This window comes from Diabrotica undecimpunctata, chromosome 4 (genome assembly GCF_040954645.1).
Source record: "Diabrotica undecimpunctata isolate CICGRU chromosome 4, icDiaUnde3, whole genome shotgun sequence".
Taxonomy (NCBI): domain Eukaryota; kingdom Metazoa; phylum Arthropoda; class Insecta; order Coleoptera; family Chrysomelidae; genus Diabrotica; species Diabrotica undecimpunctata.
The window spans coordinates 162,397,852-162,406,432 of NC_092806.1; positions in this window are offsets into that span (position 1 = coordinate 162,397,852).

Below are 8,581 nucleotides of genomic sequence, written 5' to 3' on the forward strand. Positions count from 1 at the left end.
AATTGTTTTCTTAAATCGCTTTGAAATATTATTAGGAATGATAATTTACCTATGCATACACTTCAAAAGGTGGGCTAAATTTTTATTAAATAATTTGTGAAAGAATGAGAAAAATTCAATGTTTTCCTCCTTTTTGTTGCTTTATCTCGGCAGCTATACATTTTAGAAAAAATTTGTAAAAAATTTGCCAAAATAATTTACAATTAAATTTCCTATAAGCTAAAATTGATAGCAAATTGAAAAATAAGAATTATTATTGAAAAATTAGCAAAAACAATTTAAAAAGGATAAAAATCAATGTTTTTTGAATAATTTTTTCGGGTATTTAGGAGCCACCTACAACTTGCAAAATTTACCCAGAAAATCTTTAAGATATAAAAAAAAACATGGTACAAAATTTTAGCACAAGCGATTAAGTAAACGTATAAAGAGCCAACACAAAAAGTTTTATATACTTGAAAATTTTTGTACATAAAAGGGCACTCAAGATTTCAAATAAAAGTCGAACCATTGGCCTAGAGATTTTTTTAAACAACTGTACAGTTTTTAAGCTAATAAACAAATACAATAACTTTTTCCATTTTTAATTAACATGTTTTTTCCAAATTTATCTCGGTAGTTCAGCAGAAGACGCGTATTTTAATAGAAAAAACATTACAATTGGGCAATTAGTCCCGAAGTTATGATCGAAAATGACAACAAGTAATAAATCCGAATTTATTAAATTAATATTATTTATAAAATTAATATTTAATTAAAATAATCTTTACAAGTAAATTAATTTAGATTAATTGGTAAATAAATACTACAGTTAACATTCATATTGTAACCTTAACGATGAAAAAAATTTAAAAATGACGTAATTTTGCAAGTGAATATTCATTTATACGTAAAAATATGAAAAAACCAGAATTCTAGTCTATTAAAAGTACAATATTTGAATGTTTTTACTCACGGGGCCACAGCTTAAAAAAATTATCACAATTGGTCCATTAAAAACTGAGATAATTGAAATTTTGTCGCTTTTTTGAACTTGTGATGTCGTTTTTAAGACGGATGATATTGCTATCTCCACCACTGCCTTTCGTAGATTTTTCTGTGGTTTTAAAGCTTTAAATCAACATTTTAATCGAATTGCACAAAAGAAAAAATGTAAAAATTGATATCTATTAGATACTTGAAAAGTTATGGGTACTTATTCCAAGAAACCAAGATTCTTATGAACACAAGAAGAACATTACTAGAACAAGGGGACAGAAATAAAATGGAATTCGAAGAAATAAACAAAACTATTAGAAAAAATATCAAGGAGTGTAAACGGAGAGTACAGGAAGAAAAGATACAGAAAACAATTGAAAAAAATAGAAACATGAAGTGCTTAAACCAAAACCTGGGGAACATACAAATTAATAGCATAAAGAACAAAGAAGGAGTGGAGACCAAAAATATAAAAGAAATTTTACAGATAACGCACGAATATTATACAAATCTCTATAAAACAGAACAAAAACCAACCCAAGAAATCCGTAATCAGTTACAACTGAAAATAAAGAACGTTAACTCTGACCTACAACCAGAAATCAGTAAAAATGAAATAAAAAAGGCACTCAAAGAAATGAAGAATAACAAATATCCTGGGAAAGATGGAATAACTGTGGAAATGCTAAAAAATGGGGGGAAAACTACAGTGGAAGTCCTTTATGTACTAATGAATAAAATATTGAATACAAAACAAATACCCACCACATGGAACGAGGCAATAATACTATTACTATTTAAGAAAGGCGATAGAAAAGATCTGAAACACTATAGGCTCATAACGCTACTGAATGTAATGTACAAACTGTTAACTAAACTACTAACAAACAGATTAACAACTAAGTTAGATAATTACCAGTCAAGAGAGTAAGCCGGTTTTAGAAAAGGATTCAGTACAAGCGACCATCTGCTTGCGATAAAAATATTAATTGAAAAGGCCAACCAATATCAAATCCCAATGAATATGGCATTTGTAGACTTTGAAAAAGAATTCGATAAGGTGGAACATTGGGCAGTAAAGAAGTCTTTACAAAATGCGAGAATAGACTATAGATATACGGACTTAATTTCCAATACATATGATCATTCTACAACAACATCCATCAAAATAGTTGAACAAACGGAGCCCATTAAGATACGGCGAGGAGTCAGACAGGGTGACACTATATCACCCAAACTATTCAATCAAGCTTTGGAAGACGTTATGAGGAAATTACAATGGGAAAAACGGGGTATTAACATAGATGGCCAATACTTGAATCACTTGAGATATTCAGACGACGTTGTATTAATAACAACAAATATATTTATTATAATTAATATCAACAAAAATAGGTCTACAAATGAATTATAATAAAACGAAAATGATGACCAACCAACCAAAAGAATTAATAATTACAATTGCACAAACAACTATAGAACAAGTAAAAGAATAGGTATATTTGTTATGGCGAGCACGCCACTGTGTGTGTGTGTTTTATCTCAATATTCAGACTACTTAGAAGATGATAAACATCCACACTGAGTATCTCGAGGTGTTTACGATATTATCAAGAACTATAAGAGGTTTTTAGGATAGTTTGTAATTCTTAAGTTAGTATAGTCTTATACCCTAAACTGTTAACATCTAAATAAATTTGTGCATTTCATTCAGAGTTACGTTATTTAATTCTCCAACGAACACATATCATTTTATAGAGAATAAAAGTTATTTGGTACAACTAGTAAAATTAAATAAAGAAAATCAGACCGGGGAAATAAAGAGAAGGATACGGTTGGCTTGGGTATCCTTCGGAACACTTTCCTATATACTAAAAAATAGAAAACACCCCCAATATTTAAAAACTAGAGTCTTCAACCAATGTATACTTCCTGTTCTCACCTACGGTTCTCAAACTTGGACGTTGATAAAGGAAAATATGGAAAAAATAGCAAAGACTCAAAGAGCCATGGAAAGCCAAATGCTGAACATCAGACAAGAAAATAAGTGGAATAGGATAACAAAACTTAAGTGGAAGTTCGCTGGACATACCATAAGACAGAAAGACGACAGATCGAATAAGATGATTATACACTGGAGACCATATAGTTACAAACGAAAAAGAGGAAGGCCAGGAAATGAGATGGTCAGATGACTTGAAGAAACACGCAGGCCCGAAGTGGATACAAACTGCCTACAATAGAGAGACGTGGAAGAAGTAAGAGGAGGCCTATGTCCAAGATTGGACAGCAAGGGCTGTATAGATAGATAGATAGATAGGTACTTGGAACAACAAAGGAATTCGTTTAAAAACCAACCTTCGTACTATTGTTGTAAGTGCCGGACAACTTTGTTCAATCATAACTTCGGAACCAATTGACCAATCTTAATGTTTTTCTTCTTAAAATACGTGTCTTTTGCTGATCTTTCGACGCAAGTTTAGAAAAAAATGTTAATTGAGTCGGCACTACGGCTAGAGTCCTGGCTATTTAGTTTGTCTAAGACAAATTTCATGGTTGTGTCGGGCGTTATCAAAATGGAGTTTTTACAGCCAGTTTCGCCGGTTGAAGAGTGGAGATCAACTCCTTGATTATTAACCACTCCCCAGCAGGAATAGTTATGCAGTTCTCCATTTATTCTGAGATAACAGAGCCTTTCGTTAACAGGTGTGAAGGTTATGGCCACAAAACTTGAAGCCAGTGCTGAATTGGTGCTCCTGTTCACTATCTCTGAAAAATACTACAGATTTATTAGTTTTTGTAATCTGTAATCTCTTGTAAGACATTATTTATGGCGATATTAAATAATGTAGCAGTTGCTGATTATTATTTTCTAATTAATTTTACTTACTTGATATCTTTTCTATAAAAACTTTTTTTTATAAAAATATGACAGTGTCCTTTAAATGATATAGTGACCTGATGGTTTAGCGACACCAAGCTCTACCAAGTTCTTTCGTCGTTGTAAAAACACAATACAATTCATTTTTGATTTAAAGCTTGTACTTCGTGTATAGCATTTTCTGGGTCCATAATATTGTCTAATGTTGATCTTTTTTATTCTTTATTTTTGTTTTGTTTGTATGAAGATGTTTGTTCGTATTGGCCATAACTTTCGTGTTTGTTGTCTAGATATAGATAGATACTCAGTTTCTATTTTGTTTATTATTCTTAACAAAATTATTATCATATAGTTCCATTTTGTCACTAACAAACAATTTTTCTCGAACAATTTTTCTCAGTTTTTTGACCTAGTGAACCTTAAAAAAGTCTATATTTAAAGAAAGCAATTACAAAAAGAATTATTGTATAATGAACATTGAAAGCCGACTGTACAGTCGCTATAAATAGGCAATTGATAGGCCAAAAGATACAGAAGAGCCTTTTACTTCGAAAATTACGAGGTGACGATGATTCCACTTTAGGCGGCGTTGAAAACCGTTAATGATTAATTCAAATTAAAATATTGCATCATGAAGTGGGTTGTGCGCCGAGGAAAGTGGTTCATTTTTTATTTTGAAGAAGTTTTCGAGATATTTGGAATAGTGCAAATAAGTAATGACCTTAAATGAAAATAAACGACGTTTACAATGTTTTACATATTACATTAGGGGATTTTAAATCAAAATTGCGAAATAATCTAAATTTGTTCCATTTTTTATAGATTTTCATCTATAAATTTTTTTAAAGATGGATACTCCCAAAATACTGCGTTTTTATTTTATCATTTTCAACAGAATCGTGGTTAAGTTCTAATGAGCGTGAACTAAATGGGATGATTAATGTAATAGTCAATTAAAATTTAAATGTAACTAAATTAAAAGATTTAAGTATTATTTTGTTTTGAAACAAAGAGCCGCATCCTCCCGAAAGATATTTTGTACAACATATTTATATTAGATATATGCCCTATTGGTTTTCTGTAGTAAAAATTATTTCCAAATACAGTTTGCAAGCGATTTGAGATGCTATACACGCATTTTTCCATGGTATCTTTAGGACATTCAATTAAGGATTGGTTTATACTGTCTACTACGTCATAAATTGAGCACTTTGGAGCTTCGCTGTTATGGAGTAGGTGTGCGTATTTATATCTACCATGGCCCAGTCTGAGACGTGTTGGGATTACTTGATATCTTCTGCATGTTGCTGTTGGTTGCCACAGTGAAATGCTACTCTTTATCTGTTTTACTTTCGAAACCGAATTTTGCCACTTCCAGTTCCACGCATTTAAAACTTTATTTTTGAAAAAGGCTTTTACATCACTTACCAGACTCCATATTCGACCTCCAATTCGTCGTTACCGATAGCATCGCGAGCAGTTTCATCTGTTAATTCATTGCATTTGATACCAATATGGAAAGTTTTTCTTGGGCTTTCTAAAGTTCCAACATTTTCTCTATGTGATATTTGGAGTAGAGATTTTTCATGGCTTTAATTGCACTGAGACAGTTGGAAAGAATGGCACTATAGATGTTGTTGGTATTACTGTATGATAGGGCTTTTAACAATGCAAACAATGCAAAAAGTTCTGATGAGTACATGGTAAAATAAGTGGAAAGGTCAAATTTTAAACTTCCTGTTCGGTTTTTTGATGCATCGGTAAATATTTTAAACCAGTCTTTGTACTCCTGATTCAAGATAAGGCTTCAAGATCAGCTCTGCTTTACAGATGGCTGGATTTGTTTGATCCTTAATATTTAAGCTTAGTGATACATTGATTTTCGGTTTCTCAATAGTTCATGGAGAGCAGGTGTCAGAGTAGTTTACTGAGAAATCTTTTGGAAATTTAATATTTAACTCAGAACAGTACATTCGAATTATTATTAAAGTAGTTCATATACATATCCTTGAAGGTATTGTCATACAAAGGTTTACTTGGATCTGAGGCAATAGAAGTTTAGTGAGATAGTGTTAAATACATTCTTCGGTGAAGTAAGAGTGGCTCACCTCCTTCAGTTAATAAGCTTTCGATGGGAGTTGTCCGGAATGCTCCAAGAGCAATTCTAATGCAAAGATTGTGTACGGTGTCAAGTTTTTTAAGTGTTGTTGTTGAAACTGAGGCATATGCAATTGATCCGTAATCTATTTTAGACCTTAATAACGTTCGATATACTGGTCCCCAATTTCTGTTAGCTAGTGTTTTTAGTAAGATTAGTCTTTTGTCAGCAAAAATAAAGTTAGAGACGCTCAACTACTTATCAATAATACACCAGTGGACCGAGTAAAACAGTATAACTATCTTGGAACAACAGTAAATGAACAATGGGATCACTCACAGGAAATAAAATGTAGAATAGAGAAGGCTAGGAGTGCATTCAATAATATGGCCAAACTCTTTAAAAGCCACAATCTTAATCTGGAGATAAAAGTAAGGCTCCTACGATGTTATATCTTCTCAATATTGTATTACGGAGTTGAATCTTGGACACTAACTGAAGCAATGGAGAAAAAACTTGAAGCCTTCGAGATGTGGCTATACAGGCGAATTCTAAGGATATCATGGACAGACAAGATAACCAACGAGACGAAGTGGGCAAGAGAGTGGGCAAAGAAAGAGAGGTGATGTATACCATTAAAAGGAGAAAGTTGGAATATCTCGAACATATAATGAGAAACAGCACTAAATACAGATTACTGAAGGTAATCCTACAGGGTAAAGTATTCGGAAAGCGAGGAATTGGGAGAAGGAGAATATCATGGTTGAAGAACCTGAGGAAATGGTTCTCCACAACAACAACGAATCTATTTAAAGCATCAGTCAATAAAATAATTATAGCCAGAATGATTGCCAATATTCGGAACGAATAGGCACTGAAAGAAGAAGAAGTCTTTTGTGACATTCGGATACAGTCTGTTGTATATGCTTCTGCCACGACAGTTTTTGATTACACCATATGCCCAGAAATTTAGCGGATGTTTTAAATGCCACTGTGAAGTTATACAATTTCAGTGTTGGATAAACTTGTGGAGGTTTTTTGGTAAAGAATACTGCCAAAGTTTTTGGTACTGAAAATTTCGAAACCAGTATTGGCTGACTATTCTTCGAACTGGTTTAGCATTGATTTGCAATGTATCTGTCATTAATTTAATGTTATTATCTATGATGTACACAACAAGATCGTCTGCAAATAATCGAGCTTTTAGGGGTTTATGTAGGTAGATTATGAATGATACTATTTATTGCTACTAAAAACAACGTAGGACTAATTACTGAGCCTTTTGGAGTTTTCTTCAGCGTATTGCTCGGAGTAGGAATTGTGTTCTCTTACTCGAAATGATCTATTGTACTATAACAATTTTTTATAAAATTAAGGCAGTTTCCACGAATGTAATTTTCTGTAATGTATTGCAATACAGGATTGTTTTGTGGCTAGCGCTTCGTGGATGTCACTTTATAAGTCCAAGATATTATCAATTCCAGAGCGGTGTGATTTGATGTATTTATCATCCACATCAGTCTATGGTTTACCATTTTCTTCATTAACTTGCTTGTAGAACAGGTAGGGCTGATTGGTCTATAAGTCAGATTCTATACTTGGTTTTTGTGATTTTAAAAAGCTCAAGATGATGGCTTTTGACCAAGCTTTGGGGAATTTTATTATTTAACTCAATTAAATTAATAATCTGGAGTCGGTACAGTTAACGAAAAGAGGAAGATGTTTTAAAAATATTACTGGTATGTTGTCAGGCCCTGGACTGGTGTTCTTTAATTCCATTAGGGCAATATTCAGTTCTTCAATAGTAAAAGGCAGGTTAAGTGAATTGTCTTCTGTCTCACTTTTTGTCAAATTTTCACTTTTAGCTTGTATCTTATAATTAAGAAAAGTATCACTGTAGTTTTTGTTAGAAGAAATATTATAAAATGATTTAGAGGCCAGATATTTTCTTTATTATCCTTTTTCATATTTGATTCGTAGGAGTTAAAGAATTTATTTCAGAAATGTATTTGGACCAGGACGATTTTTGGCTTGTTTTGTTTATTTTCAATAGTTCTGTGCCCCTTATATTTGCTTAGTGCTGCTTTACTTAACTTAATTGAAGTGTCACATTCTGAAGTCCAACAGGGTTTTGGGTGATGTTTCTTATTGGTCTTTCTAGTTTTCTGACAAATAAATTAGCACTAGTTTTAATTATATTAAATAAAGCATTCACTAACTCATCGACATTGTTGGATAAAAAAAATTTGGACGGAAACTAAGCTTTTGATGTTGCTGAGGAATATGTTTGAGAAGCAGTTTGTTGCTTTTGAATATTAGATTGTTTTGTAGTGACATTATTTTCAATGGTTAATTAATTTCATTAAAAACTCTTTGTAGACAAATCCGACTCTGACCTCCTGCAAAAAGAGGTATGTGGCTCTTTGACGACAGTTGTAGTTAATGTGAAACCACTGATAAGAAAAAAATATTTATAAGTAAACTGTCCCAATAGACCAGGCGGAAAGCTCGATTTTTTTGCATAATCACTTTCATGAAATACCCCAAAATAAGATTCAAGTGGTAGCCCAGACGAAAAATTGTTCGAATTTTTTTTAAACAATTTTTTTTAAATAAATTTTAAT